Source organism: Miscanthus floridulus, chromosome 8, assembly GCF_019320115.1.
Source record: "Miscanthus floridulus cultivar M001 chromosome 8, ASM1932011v1, whole genome shotgun sequence".
Taxonomy (NCBI): domain Eukaryota; kingdom Viridiplantae; phylum Streptophyta; class Magnoliopsida; order Poales; family Poaceae; genus Miscanthus; species Miscanthus floridulus.
This window is the reverse complement of record NC_089587.1, coordinates 110,656,069-110,671,795: the sequence shown is the minus strand read 5'-3', so window position 1 is coordinate 110,671,795 and position 15,727 is coordinate 110,656,069. Positions and strand designations below refer to the sequence as shown.

The 15,727-nt window shown below is 39.8% G+C and overlaps 1 long non-coding RNA gene across 2 annotated transcripts; it reads right to left on the bottom strand.

The window, feature by feature from the left end:
• Window positions 1-8,857: 8,857 nt before the first annotated feature.
• Window positions 8,858-14,162, bottom strand: LOC136473259 (uncharacterized). Of its 2 annotated transcripts, XR_010762555.1 has the most exons (5): window positions 13,556-14,162; window positions 13,309-13,371; window positions 10,637-10,731; window positions 9,212-9,978; window positions 8,858-9,104 (listed from the first exon to the last, which is right to left on the bottom strand). It is a non-coding gene; the product is annotated as an uncharacterized lncRNA (long non-coding RNA). The 2 variants fall into 2 exon arrangements; XR_010762554.1 differs by having other exon boundaries at window positions 8,858-9,978.
• Window positions 14,163-15,727: the final 1,565 nt, after the last annotated feature.

Here is a 15,727-nt window from a genome sequence, read left to right as displayed (position 1 = left end):
GATATAGTGATTTAATATAGTGTGTGTTTGAGATATTATGTAATAATTGTGAATTCAGATGTTTATTATGTCATGTTTCAAATTAAATCAATGTTTGATTTGGTGGGATTTCTCTCTCAAAAAGGTAAATTAGGATACTGAGTGATGAAAAATTAAAATATTAACGTTAAAATGATGTGAAAACAAATTTCCTGTCCAAAACCAATAGTTTTAATAATTTTAATTAAACACTACATTTTTGCATTAACGAAATAATAAATATTAGTTACATTATGTTTTATAATTCTAACAAAAAATAAAAAAAGTTAGGTTATCGATTTTTCCTATGTGCAATAAACAAAAAGAAAATTTATATTTTTAACAAAATAATTTTATGCCTTTTATTTAATTTACTATGTATTTAACAAAAATTATTGCATTTCTATTGTATTTAACAAGACTATTGCTTAAAACAGGCGGGAAACGAAACTGCAGGCCAACTTTACTCCCGGGTGGGAAGCCCACCCGGGAGTAAAGGTGGGCTGCAGTTTCGTGGCCCGCCAAAAAAAACCCTTTACTTCCGGTGCGTGTTACCAACCGAGAGTAAAGGTATACCTTTACTCTCGGTTGGTAACACGCACCGGGAGTAAAGGTACCTTTACTCCCGGTTGGTAATACGCACCGGGAGTAAAGGGTTTTTACTTCCGGTTGGTGGCTGGCACCGGGAGTAATTCTCTCTGATATATAACCTCCAGCGCCTGGCGCAGATCGATCCACTCATCTTCTTCCTCGTCGAACACCGCCGCCCTCTTCTTCCTCGCGCCGCGTCTGTTCGCCTTCCGTGACACCGGCGCCGCCATCTTCTTCCTCGTGCGGCCTCCACCGCGCGCGCCCGTGCCCCTCCTCCGCGCGCGTCCGTGGCCCTCCACCGCGCCCTCCTCCGCGCCCGAGGCCCTCCACCGCGCGTTGCCCCACCGCGCCCGAGGCCCTCCACACTGCCGAGCTGATCGAGGTGATATATTCGTCGATCTCTTTGTACATTCGTCCAAGCCCTCCACTGCCGAGTTATAGATCACATCGAAAACTACAACTTTGGTGTAAGCCATGTCAACGCTCGAGGTCGATTGAAAATTCCAAATTTTGAATCACAAAATCTAGGAACTAAAAATGAATATTTGGAACTCTAAATGATTTTAAATAAAAACATATCTTAAGGCAAGTTTTGAATATTTGGATATTATATGGATAAATTAGCAAGTTTAATTAGAGTGTCAAAAACTGCATTTTATGGTACAAAAATACATTTTAAGATCACTGGGACCTAAACTCATGACAAGTATAATTAAGGACCACCAGTGAAATTACTTTAGAAATTAATTAGATCGATGTAAATCCATGGCTTGTATAATAAACACGCTATATATTATTTGGAAACAACGCTACGAACCATCCGCTAATGAACTTTCGTTACAAACTCTTTAGGATGGCAACCATTGTCGTTGTCACTAAAGCTGAAAATGATCCAGCCCATCAACCGCCATATATTCATCACTATATGATATGCCATTATTCCAAGATGCAGTTTCAATAGAAGAATTTTTTCTATCTTCATAGATCAATGTTTGTTAACAAAATTTTATCCAAATATATTCATGTAGGGTCTTTTTTTTTGAAGGATTTGTTGTAGGATATATAATGGTCAAATAGGAACTCAATTTTGATACCCAGTTTGTAAACTAAGCGTTTTTTAGTTTATCAAAAATATCACATGTGATGATGTTAGCAGTTTTGGTTGGACTTGCATGCATGGCTATAGACAAATGAAGGAAAACTTCAATGTTTCTTCATTTGTGAACTTTGAATATACAGATATAATATATTAATGTTGCTAAAGTAATATGAGCATTACATATTTTTTTCCGGGAAGACTATCTTCAAACTTTATATCATAGCATCAGAGATCGCCTGTAGAAGAAGAAAATAAATTCTTATCATTTCGGAAATAGTAATGGTTATATGAGCAATAAGACACATATACTTACATTTCATAATGACTTATACTTACATTATTAACATAGAATTTTCTCATATGATGAATGACTACATGGTTCACATGGTACATAGGATCACAACATCACGCACCGACACCGCCCCGGCCCGCCTCACATCGTCGTCGTCGTCAGCACCCCGGCCTGCCTCATGTCATCATCGTCAGCACACCGGCCACCGCGCCGACATGTATATATATGTCATTTGTATTCATATGCATTTCGTCCATGCGTTTCTATGTATACGGCGGAGCACCGCCGCCCTCGTTCACCCATGTGTACAGACATATATATGGCGGAGTGGAGCACCGCCACTCTTGTCACACCGCCCTTTCTCGTGCCCTAATTCACCCTAGTACCGACGTAGTTCGTCCTAGTGTGGCGAATTGCGTCCGTGACCGAGGGGCAAGATTTAATAATGCATATTATTTGTAGATTTTACGCATGTAATAAGCAAAGATTTGACGTACTATATATTGGTTTTATTTTTTGAAGCTAGATGGCCGACCCGAGAAATATGGATGAGGAGGAGTTGATGATGAATTTGATCAACACTGGCACTCAAGTTGCTGGTGATGATGGTGCTAAAAATAACGTGCAAGAGGATGCAGATGACGGGAGTCAGTACTTAGCTCTTGAACAAAATGAGCAACAACATATTGGCCAAGTATATATTTTTTATTATTAGCTATATATATTATCATATGTCTTATGTGTGCTCATGACATTAAAAATAATGTTTATGTTTTGTAGCCCTCTGGATCGACATCAACAACTACAACAAAGAGTAAAAATGTTCGAGGTCCCAAAAAGCCATTGGAGGGTCGCTTCATCATCTCGGAGTTCAATGTGGATACAGGAGAACCGGGGGGCCGAATAAAATGAAATTTGTGCACCACTGTGGTTACCTTATACGGGACCGGCTCCCGATTAGTACCCATGAATGGAAGAAGAAGACCAATGCTCCTCATATCAGTTTTGTCTCCGATCGTGACAAGGCGTTAATTTGGAATGATGTCTTGGTACATTTCACGCTCCAAACAGATGGTTATGATGATATAATAGATGGTGATGAATTAAAGGAGCGAGTTAGGGATTGGGCAATGAAGAAGATGGCCACCCAGTTTCAGACTTGGAAGAAACACCTATACACGACGTATGTCAAGAAGAACATAGCACCAGATTTTACTGTCCCAGGCCCGATCTCAAAGCAGAGGCCCTATTGGGATGAGTTTGTACAGTACAAGACTTCGGAAGAGGGTGTGAGTCGGGTAATAAAGAACCAACGTAATGCCCAACAGAAGACATACCACCATACCTTGGGATCAGGTGGCTACCCGACTGCCATTAAGAAGTGGAACAAAATGGAAGCAGACCTTCTTGCCAAGGGTATCAGACCAGAATCACTCGAGTGGGGAGAACATGCAAAGAATTGGTTTTTCGATCATGGGGGAACACTAGACCAGGAGACAGGGAAGTGCGTTTATGGCGCAAGACTGCAAGAAGCAGCAGAAAGATTGTTTTATGCTCAGAGAGCTACTGCTAGTGGTGCGTTCAGGCCCAACAGAGAGAAGGATGAGCTGACATACGCCATCGGGACTATTGAACATGGTGGCCGAACTAGAGGCAAAGGAAGTGTCTCGTGGGAGCATGGATTCCCTTAGGACAGACCTTCCTACAGAAGTCGCCAGAGAAAGAAGGAAGAAGAGGCACAGCGGCTCCAGAGATTGGAGGAAGCGGTGCGTGAAGTACAGGAGCGGGAAAAAAACCTTGAAGCGAGAATGCAGGAGGAAATCAAAAGGCAAGTGCAAATAGCAGTGAGTGCAAGCAAGCAGGCATCAGAGCCAGAAATCAACATTAGCCAATCTGTTCAGTTGAAAAGCAGCTACGCTTCCACGGAGATACCAAATCAAGGGGACACAGGACTGCGCTTCCCTGTGGATGACGTCACTGAACCTTGTACAACATGTGAGCTACACATTCCGAAGGAGAATTCCACAATCAAGGTGGCTATCGGTCTTGTTAATCCTATCGACCGAACCAAGACACCAAGGATTCATGGGAATATAATCCAAGAAGGATATGCTACCATCTCGGTAGATAAAGCTGAAAAAGGTTTTAGTGATTTGCCTCTTGACATTCCTGGAGGTGATGGCGAGAAGACTCTAGGAGAAGCGGAGAAGACATTCATTCTATGGCGCAAGCGCTACATCATCATTCCAGGGATGTCGGCTCCACCTCCTCCTGAACTACCTCACCATAGGTACGTGCGGATGAAAACACTACATCATTAATTTGTATTGGCTTAAATAATTAACAATCTGCTCATAATAATATGTCATTCCTTTTTTTGTAGCAGATCCTCCCCCAACCTAAATCCAATTGTTCAATCGCCAGATCATCATAGTGCTCTGTACGATGACATTGTGTTGGAAGACGAGGCTGCATCCACACCATCTCCAAGGAGGTCTCCAACGCCGCAGCCGCCACCTCCAAGGAGGTCTCCAATGCCGCTGCCAACACCTCCAAGGAGGTCTCCAACGCCTCCCCCACCCCCGCCTACCAAGAAGCCTAGCAAGAGGCCAGCCCCTCAAACGAAGAACCAGTCCCCACCTGCAAAGAAAGCCACCGTGAAACCAAGGGCTATTCCCAAAATAATATCTGAAGAGAAGGAAGAAGGAACTGATGCATATAAAAAAGACATGTCTAGATTCTATGACAAACTTAAAATGAATCAAGAAGCAAGGAGAAACCCGGAGAAACCGTACTTCTTCGTAGCTCCGGATATTCTAAGAAAAAAGGTGACTTCTTACCAGCAACAACAGCGGGAATCTCGTAAGCCGTCCAAATCAACGTTATCAGACTATGACCGCACTCTCACCAAGTCAATTGAGGCGGCACAGAAAAAGAAGCGGGCAGGGAAAGGAGTTGCCCAACTCGGACAACAAGCGCACCAATCAATCCCTCCGCTAGTTGTTGGTAATGAATATGGTTCGAATTTAGGATTAATGCATCAGGCAAACATACCTCCGGATGTCGATTTGGATCACCTTGGTGAATTTCTTGATGAGACTGGTCTCGACCTTTACCAGATGTTTGGTGATGGAAACATTGAGAGTGCGGCGGAGGTTGATATTTGGAAGAAAAAATTTGTACTAGGCCAGAGTCTATACAACCCTCAAGCCTTATCTGATCTGGGGACGCAAATGTACCTGCTAAACAAGTGGTACATGCAGGCGTCTACCAGTGAAGACTTCTGCGTTGGTGTCAGAATTAGAGATGAACATTGGTTCTGTGGCGATGATGTTATGTATGTTGACTTTGCAGAATTTCATCAACTATGCCACCTGACCTCTCTGGACAAAGTTATCATTAGCTGCTATTGCTTGTAAGTAATAATTCTTTCGATCTATTATTAAACTCATCATATGTGTGTATATGCATATAAATTATCCTAACAAGTACTATATATATGCAGATTTACAATGACAGAGCTCAGAAAGGAAGGCTGCAATGAAATTGGTTTTGTTGATCCCCATATAGTATTCAAAGACCCAATTACTCCAAAGACTAATTAGAAGTCTGAGTTAGAGAGTAACCTCATGAACTTCTTAGTGAACCAACGCCACAAGAAGGATATACTCTTTCCCTATAACTTCAAGTGAGTGTTAATCATGTCGATCATAGCCTTAATGGCTCATATGTTGATTCTAGTTAATTAATGAGTGTTATGCGTTATATCCTATAAACACATGCAGCAATCACTGGATATTGATGGACATCGATCTGGTGAAAAGTCACTTGATAATCTATGACTCGATGAGAAAACCACAACAAGACTACCAAGATATGATAGATATTATCCAGAGGTAATTTCGGGATCTCTAGCAACTATATATACACACAAACATGATGATTAACTATATCTGATGACGTTGCAAATTTTTTATTGGGCAGTGTTTGGAAAACCTTTATTGAGAAGCAACACATAGAAAAATGCAAAGCGCCACTGAATGTAATCCCTTTGAAAGTAAGTCCCCTGAATCGCATCATCTTTATTAATTAAACATATAGCTTTCACCGGATCACCAGATTGGATGACAAATCTTTTTCTCGTAAAGTGGTGTCTGAGGTAGGAACAGGGAAACAACTACTGTGGTTACTATGTTTGCAAGTTTATCAAGGTGCTCTCCCAAAGGACTCCTACAGAGAGACTCAAAGTACGTTAAAAATACACTATATATTCATTTAATTATTATTATTGATTGTGTTACTATGTCTTTATATATATATATATGTACATATATTAATTTATTTTCCTTTAATTCAAACCTGTAGACTCGATGGTTGGAGGAAAAGGTCATACGGCAAGACCAAATCAAAGCAATTCAAGAGTCTATAGCCAGATTTTTTAATGAGCAGGTCATCGATTCCAAGGGCGAGTTCTACTTCGACCCAACACTGCCATTGAAGCCAAGCTAGAGGATGAGAGGAAACTTGTTATGTCACAACAACTATAATGCAATCTTTTGTAATATATGCACATGAAATAATATAATGTAAAATACACATATGCATGCATGCATGTAAATATATATATGATGCATATATATATATATATATATATATATATATATATATATATATATATATATATATATATATATATATATATATTTCTATGCTTGAATTGTGTGATTTAATACGTTCATTGTGCTTGAACCGAAACATACTATATGCGCGTATAAATGTATAATTAGCAGCGTACAATACGACTTCGAAAACCTATTTTGAAAAGAAAACAAAAAAATGAAAAGAAAAGAAAAAAGAAAAAAACCTTTAGTCCAGGTTCGTATTACCAACCGGGACTAAAGGTGCCGGCCATCGTGGCATGTCAGGAGACACCTTTAGTCCCGGTTGGTGTTACCCACCGGGACTAAAGGTCCTCCTTTAGTCCCGGTTCCTGACCTGGGACTAAAGGACCCCCCCTTTAGTCCCGGATGCTTGCTCCCGGGTGGGGAACCGGGACTAGAGGGGGTTCCCCACCGGGAGTAAAGCTCGGTTCTCTACCAGTGTTAAGAATACAAATTCATTGATCCTTTTCTCTCACTACATTTCTCAGCGACCAAAATAATGTATTGCCCAGGAAGTGAGTTTCCAGAGGCTATCGAATTATAATCAAGCACATTTCAATAATAAAAAAAGAGCATGCCTAATGAGATTTCTCCAAATCTGAGACTAATCACGGGAACTTGAGAATGTTCAAATTTAGAAACCATTTCAGCATCATCTGACACGTGGCTATAATTTTAAATGGCAACACATAACTATAATACAAAAATCTAGTCCTGCACATTTATGATACAAACCATAGAAACGGACAAACTATCAATTAAAAATATTTCTATTACATGAAATTCTTGTTGGTATGGGGAAACACTTTTTTTTTCAGGAATTCTCAATTTCCAGTACCCATAGCCTAAGAATATAAAACCTAGAGAAGTTTCTGGCAAATTCTCAAACACTGATTTATAATAAGAGAAGGTAAAGGGCCAGTCTCTCTTTAACCATTGATCTATGGGTGGAAAATTTATTGTAATTGTCCCAGCTTGTATCATTTTTTCATTTCTTTTTTTGTTCCTTAAGTTGTATTCAGACTTTTCCCTCCCCTTTTTTTGTGATTTCATTTTAATAAATAACCTGTAGGGGTTCATAAGCCCCTCCAGTTTCATCAAAAAAAAAAAAGAGATGGTAACAACAAAGAACAATTCATTATTTCCTATATATGAACATTAAAAAAAACTAATCTATCATATTATCTTTACAATTGTTGTCAAAAGCAACACCCTGTCAGGCAGCAAACATAGTACGTAGCACAAAATCCAAAAGGAAAAAGTCTACTTAAACCTTCCTTATTAACCATGGTCTACTTCACACCCTAAACTATGAAACCGTCTATTTTACCCCCTGAACTTTTTAAAACCGTCTATTTTACCCCCTGGTGGTTTTCGGCGGTGGTTTACTACAGTAACGGTGGTTTTGCTATAATGATGGTGGTTTTGTCTTTTTCTTTTTTATTTATTTCTGGTGAATCTTTAAAAAATCATAGTAAATCACAGAAAAATTATAAAATGGAAAATCTAATTTTGTTGGACTCCACATGAGTAGATCTACACAATGAATATATAATATGATATGCTTTAGTACAAAATTTTTGCGGTAGTTTTAGATTAATTGAAAAATCCAATTTTGTCTGTAATTAATTGGAACAATTCATAGCTGCAGCTTCTGTGGTCCAATTATGGTGAAATTTTTATGGTAGGCTAATTATTGTATGCTTGAACTATAGTAAAAATTTCGTACTCATTGGACCATGTATAACTTAGTTATAGATAAATTCCAATTAATTACAGACAAAATTAGATTTTCCAATTAATCTAAAGGTACAGCAAAACCTTTGTACTAAAGCATACCACATTATATGTTAACTATGTAGATCTACTTATGTGGAGTCCAACAAAATTAGATTTTCCATTTTATGATTTTCTATGATTTACTATGATTTTTCAAAGATTCAGCGAAAATAAATAAAAAAAGAAAAAGGTGAAACCACAGGTAGCGTAGCAAACCACCGCTACTGTAGCAAAACCACCGTCGAAAACCACCGGGGGGTAAAATAGACGGTTTTGAAAAGTTCAGGGGGTAAAATAGACGGTTTTATAGTTTGGGGGTGAAGTAGACCATGGTTGATAGGTGGAGGGTTAAGTAGACTTTTTTCGATTTGGAAAGAAAGAAAAATCGATCAAACAATGTACCTGGAAAAGAAATAGGCCAGCACAAATGGTAACATGTTGATCTCATAAATATCTTAGGCCGGGTAAAGATACACCAAAACTACTTGCACACCAGACTTGAATTTTGAAATTCACAATCTTCGAGATAAGCCTGAGATTAGCCTTTTCTAAATTAAATAAAAAAAAGAATAGACGGATTGAGTGGCTCATTGGGATATCGCCAGGTGAAGGCTCTGAGGGATGCACCAGGCAGCAGCTCTGTCAGCACAGCATTGTCTGGAACCTGTTTTTTTGGACTGGAATAATCAATTTGCTTAGCTCAAAAACCAGCATGCAGTTTGATTTGCGGGGTCGAGCACATAAGACTAAATAACTGAAGAAAAAGATTACCAAGTAACTGAAATATTGGACATGGAGCAGTGGTCTGAAAACAGTAAACGTTCAAAAGCATGAACCTGGATTTATTGACAATCACAGTTAGCAGGTCACTCTGAACTATTTGAATCTGAATATAGCATAAACATGAACTATGTTTTACTGATGAAAAAATTAGCTCAGAGGGGTCACAGACCAATTAGAACATCAGCTCTTCAATTTACCCCAAAGAAGGAAGAGTTAAAGGACTTCTAAACAATAATATTATGTTCAGTTATTGGTAACATGCAAGCTCTCTGATCTGAACTAAACAAAATGTCCAATCCTGTCCAAGCTAAAAATTAGCTAATTCTATGAAATCTTCTACCAATTACTGATTACTGATTCTAAGCATAAGTGAGGCTGGTCATTTATATTTGTCCAATTTGCAAATCGTGGGCAAATTGTGAAAAATATACAAATAATAAATTAACAAGTAATCACCCTAAAGCAATAACCGTTTCAAGGCAATAGGAATGCCATGTGTGTTGTACTCTTCTCCTTTTTCTATAAATTGCATTGCACCTCCATAGCATGCAGCAATCTGATTGTCTCAAGACATTAATCCAGTATGTTCCTTCCTCTCTGGACTACACAATAGGCAACACGTACTTTGTGTATGCTCTTTTCCTAGAGTAGCTTAGCAAATGGTCCAGGATGAAAATTTGAGAACTCAGACAGAAATTTTGGGAACTTTTGTATAACCAATCATCATCCCTTACGCCAACAAAATATACAAGAATCTACAGAGGAATATAAGCATAGTTAGTGAAAAGGCAGTAGAAACTCAACATACTGACTGTGCATCAACTGCAATAGAAGATTTAGGTATTAAAAAACATAAATAAAGGCCTGAATATCTCTTATCAACTTGCAAAAGCTCTGGCAATGATGACGTTTGTCATAGCCACTTATCCTACAACTTGTGAGCTGAATTCACTGAAGAACCAGTAAAGGTTGCCTCAGGGAAATAAAGATGCCTACATGCGAAGATGTGACAGGTTAGGTAAGTCACGATATTGCTTGCTCAAAGCATCGGGGCAGCATCAATCTTATAGAAGTAAAACATGACGCACTTCATGCTTTCCTTGAGGCAGGTAATGGCCTCACAACAACATTCCCAACCACCCTGGAACTACGTGCGCCCCCTGGTAGCTATTTCCATTGTATGTAAAAGCAAGATTGTAAGGCTGTCAGGTGAGCATAGTGTGCAGGAGGAACTGCAAGCAATCCAAACAACAGTCGACATTCTATTTTGTAATATTACCACCCCACCCTACCTCAATGGTTGGTGGGTAGGGATAAAAAAATTAAACTCAATGCGAAGTCAGGCTTAACAATTGATACTGAACAAGTGCACAAATAAAAAAGAAAAAAATGGATAGAGCAGTAAAATCTTACGTGTAACACGAGTTGTTAGTGAGAGCTTGCAACCCGTCAGCGGTAAATTTGTTCTCATCCCATAAAACATGATAATGGGTAGGGTGGCTTGTTCACTGAAAGGACCACAAAAAGAATTACATCATATTATTAGTGTAGTAAAACAAATAAATGAAATTCAACGATGAGACAGACACAACTGGATTCAGGTTCTTTACCGAGTGCCTGAGGCACTCGCCAAAGGCCAAATTGCACTCGGCAAAGAACACATGGCAAAAATTTGATCGGCAAAGCCCTCTTTGCCGAGTGCCCCGGGGACACTCGGCAAAGAAAAGCGACCGTCACGGCGCCGGTCCCGTTGACGGTCACTTTGCCGAGTGCCAACACTGCAGGCACTCGGCAAATATTTTTTTATTTTTTTTAAAAAAATTTCTTTGCCGAGTGCCAACGCACTCGGCAAAGATTTTTTTTATTTTTTTTAAAAAATTTCTTTGTCGAGTGCCAACCCGGAAGACACTCGGCAAAGAGCTTTTATTTTTTTAAAAAAATTTCTTTGCCGAGTGCCAGCCATAGGGCACTCGACAAAATGTTTTTATTTTTTATTTTTAAATTTCTTTGCCGAGTGTCAACCAGGAAGGCACTCGACAAAGATTTTTTATTTTTTTTAAAAATTTCTTTGCCGAGTGCCCTATGGATGGCACTCGGCAAAGTTTTGAATTTTTTTTTAAATTTCTTTGCCGAGTGCCCTATGGATGGCACTCGGCAAAGTTTTGAATTTTTTTTTAAATTTCTTTGCCGAGTGTTATGGTCACAGCACTCGGCAAAGTTGGAAAATCTGTTTTCTGGTCGCCCATTTTTCTAGCTTTGCCGAGTGCTGTGACCATTGCACTCGGCAAAGGGGTCTTTTGCCGAGTGCAACACTCGGCAAAGTGACCCAAAAGGGCAAATTTTATTTTTTTTTACATTCGATCATGACAAATACATTCATACAAACATATATCACATATATATCTCATCCATCACATATATATCTCATCCATCCACACATCCATCCGCCCATATCACATCCATCACAATATGTATCACATATATAATAATAAGTGCTCAAGTCCATCCAAATAAGTCAACAAGTCCATCAAAGTCCACAAGTGCATCACAAATATATCACAAGTTCATCACCAAGTGAACAACAAATATAAAAAATACAACATGCACTCATCTCGGCCACTGCGACTGTGGTGAAGGCCCAGATGCATCATTCGGAGGTGCATGAGGTGGATTATTTGAACCACCGTCGGATGAAGACTGCACAAAGAAGAAAAGATTGCATGTGAGACAAGATTGTTTTGATAGCTAATCTAGGACGATAGAGGCCATACAAGCAAAGCACAAGCGAAAGTAAAAAACTTTGATACTCACAGGAGTAGCTGCAGCTGCAGGATGCGGAGGCGGAGGTGGAACCAACAGCCCAGGTGGAAGAGAGAAGCCCACACGTTGCCCAAGTTCTTGTAGGAACTCCGTAATGTCCGTCAGCCTCTGCGCCTGGGCCTGTCGCTCGGCCCGCTCGGCCTCCTGCTGGGCCCCCAGCTCCTGATATCACATGTAGAGATGTCCTGGTTTGTAAGCATCGTACGTGACAACGTGCATAAAATCTTCTGAAATTTTTATCATAGGCTCCACATATGATATCACGACATCTCAACAAGTTTCATGATTTTCAGACTTCGTTTGCTTTTTATAGAATTTAAAAACACTTCACACGCAATTTCGCGGACATGTTTCATGAACAAGATGTCCGAAATTTCGGGTCCGTTCCTGGATACGGCCTCTCACAACACTCACTAACATGACTATCAATTTTTGAATCATTAAACTCCATTATTCGTACCACGTGCAGTTAAAATTTCTATTTTTCGAAAAAATTCAAGTAAACGAAATAAAGTAACTAAATATATCAAAAAGCCACGAAAAATTCCCAAATTGTAACTAAGAGTTCCTGGTGCTTTAAAAGGGCCGCACAAAAAATTGGAGGCCAAAAACAAAAAAAACTTTGCCGAGTGCCGGGTATGGCACTCGGCAAAGGGTGTCTTAGCCGAGTGCCAGGCATAAGGCACTCGGCAAAGAGTGTTTTAATTTTTTTTAAAAAAAATTTCCTCTTTGCCGAGTGCATCTACAGGAGCACTCGGCAACGAAATTATAAAAAAAATTAAATCTTTGCCGAGTGCCGTGCCAGGGGCACTCGGCAAAGTATTTTTAAATTTTTTTTTCTTTGCCGAGTGCCAGATCTGAGACACTCGGCAAATGATTTTTTTTTTTAAAAATTAAATCTTTGCCGAGTGACAGATCTGGAGCACTCGGCAAAGAAATTTAAAAAAAAAATCAAATCTTTGCCGAGTGCCTAACTGCAGGCACTCGGCAAAGAAGGCCGTGACCGAACGCCGTTTCGCGGGCAGCTTATGCCGAGTGTAGAGATTTTGCCGAGAGTCTGGCACTCGGCAAAGAAGTCTTTGCCGAGTGCAGCACTCGGCAAAGAAGGTCTTTGCCGAGTGCCCGATTTTTGACACTCGACAAAGAATTTTGCACTCGGCAAAGTCTCTGTTTCCAGTAGTGAGATAAACACACCATCCCTGAAATTTAATATACAGGGAATCACAGTCAGAAAGGTGCTCATGAAACAATACAATTATACAAACCTATAGAATATGATTCTCTTGGATTTCTGTCCAGTTGCCCTCCAGAAAGAAATGAGAAGTTCCCTGCACAATCAACAAAAGTTATGCAACTGGAGGAATCCAAATAGGTAGGAGTGAAAAAACCTAAATTGTTTGTATTAGACCAAATCAGTGAAGGTATTCTATAATGGGAAATTTGAGACATCTTAATTGTTGAGACAATCATGTTATTCATGGAATTTCAAATATATCATACCCTGATTATAACCTTTGGATTAGAAGCGGATGTGTTTTCTTTATGGGCGTGCAGACTTTATGGAGAGATGAGGAGTGGCCCTTTGGTCGCACGTCGCTTGCGGCATAGAAGGCAAACCTTGCACCGAGCACGGGGCAGCCTGGTGGCAGCGGCGCGTCCTTGCCCCTGCCTCGGCCTCCGCGTGAATCAGCATCAAGTCCCTTGGAGCGTGCGTCGATGGCGCATCCTGTGTCGAGGAGAGGAGGGGGAAGAAGCGTCTGGCCCCGGTGGCCGGCCTTGGTGGCCTGCGGTCATGCTCGTGCCTGGTGGCCGGCGGCCGGCCCTGGTGGCATGCGGATCGTGCCTAGTGGCCGGTGGCCGGCGGCCTGGCGCTCTGGTGGCCGGCATCGCGAGGGCTCGGACCGCGGCTACTTGCCTCCTCCGCGGGCCTCCCCACGCGACGCCAAGAACACCCCACGCGACGCCAAGAACAGGACCGCCGTCCACCTCTAGGCGCAAGCCCTGCTGCTGCCTGCCGCCTCCGGTCCTCCCCTGCCACCGCACTGGCCCGCTCGCTGTCTCGCTCGCTCGGATAAATCGACGCTCGTCCTCTGCTCTCCCCGTCTCTCGCACGCGGGTTGATTTTCGAGGGCGAGGGCGAGGAGTCACGACGCCTCCGCATTCGTGCCGCAGAAGGCGAACCGCTGAGCGAGCGGGTACGCGCGCGGGTACGGTGCGACGACGGTGAGAAAAAAAAAGGCGAAACAAGGCATCGGTAGAGGGTAAATGCAAAGAGTTTGCCGAGAGTTTTTGACCGGATACCATGGTTAGATCAGGGTTAGAGATTTAGATGCGTCGGATCTAAGTTTAAGGTAAATCTAACAGAGAAAAAGTAAGGTGGGTAGAAAATATCAGGGTGAGAGACTGTTTTTAATTCCTTTGCTCCTTATAGTATAGATAGATATATAAGATTTATAAGTGTAATAAACTCAAACTAGGTTGCAAAATAATAAAATATTTTCTTTTGCTTAGGAATTAGGATGGGACCAGCATTAAAATTACTTCATATCTCAAGATTTACATATAGACATGTCACACTTATTTTCACAATATTACTATATTATTATTATTCCAAATATGCAAAAGAATGAATACCCGCCGTATAAATAGAAACAGTAATCCTGCATCTTACCCCCCAACAGAGTAAAAACTTGCATACATTTTTCCTAAATGTTCTTATATATTATATACTTTGATTGAAAAACTTATTTATAAATAACTTATTCTGAATTAACAACTACACTAAAGGATGGCACTGTAGTAGTTTGCGCAACAACTAAAAGTTATTTAAAATCAACGACCTTGGTTGATACTTTCGCTAAGTTAGTACTTGCTTACTTGCATTGGATTAGTAAAATACGCTATTGTTAAATAGCACAAAAAAAAAGCCATCCAATAGTTAATTTGACTCCCTGGTGGGTTTTTCTTTATCTTGTCAATCGTGGCTGAGGAAACTCGCCACCATCATTCATGTATGTGCATATCGGATATTACCAAAATGATAAAAACGACAGTAAAGGAGAGACGACTAATATATAATTTGCTTTTATATAGTAGTTGTTATGGATAATGTCAATAATATTTTTCCTTTGATTGAAAAGTTGATATAGAACCCTTTGAAATATATATATATATATATATATATATATATATATATATATATATATATATATATATATATATATGTATATATATATATATATATATGTGTATATAGAACTACTGTCCTATAGCTAGCTACAGAATAACTTATTCTATAGCCACTTTGAGTTACGATAATTACTATGTTAATTTACGAGATTATAGTAACTCCTTACTAAGTGGTTTAATATAACGTTATGGTAAATATCCCCATGTGTTATAGTAACCCAACTATCGTAAATATGTATTGACATTATGGTAAATTAGTATATAAAATTATAGTAAATGGAGGTGGCTACAGAATAACTTATTTTGTAGCCGGCTACTGAATAGCCTCTCCCTATGTGTGTGTATATATATATATATATATATATATATATATATATATATATATATATATATATATAGCCCACTAAATCGGGTGTCATATTATAGATCTATCAACATCCTTTTCAACTACAAAAATAGGATTTATTGGTGTCATTTAGTCATTGGCCCACACTA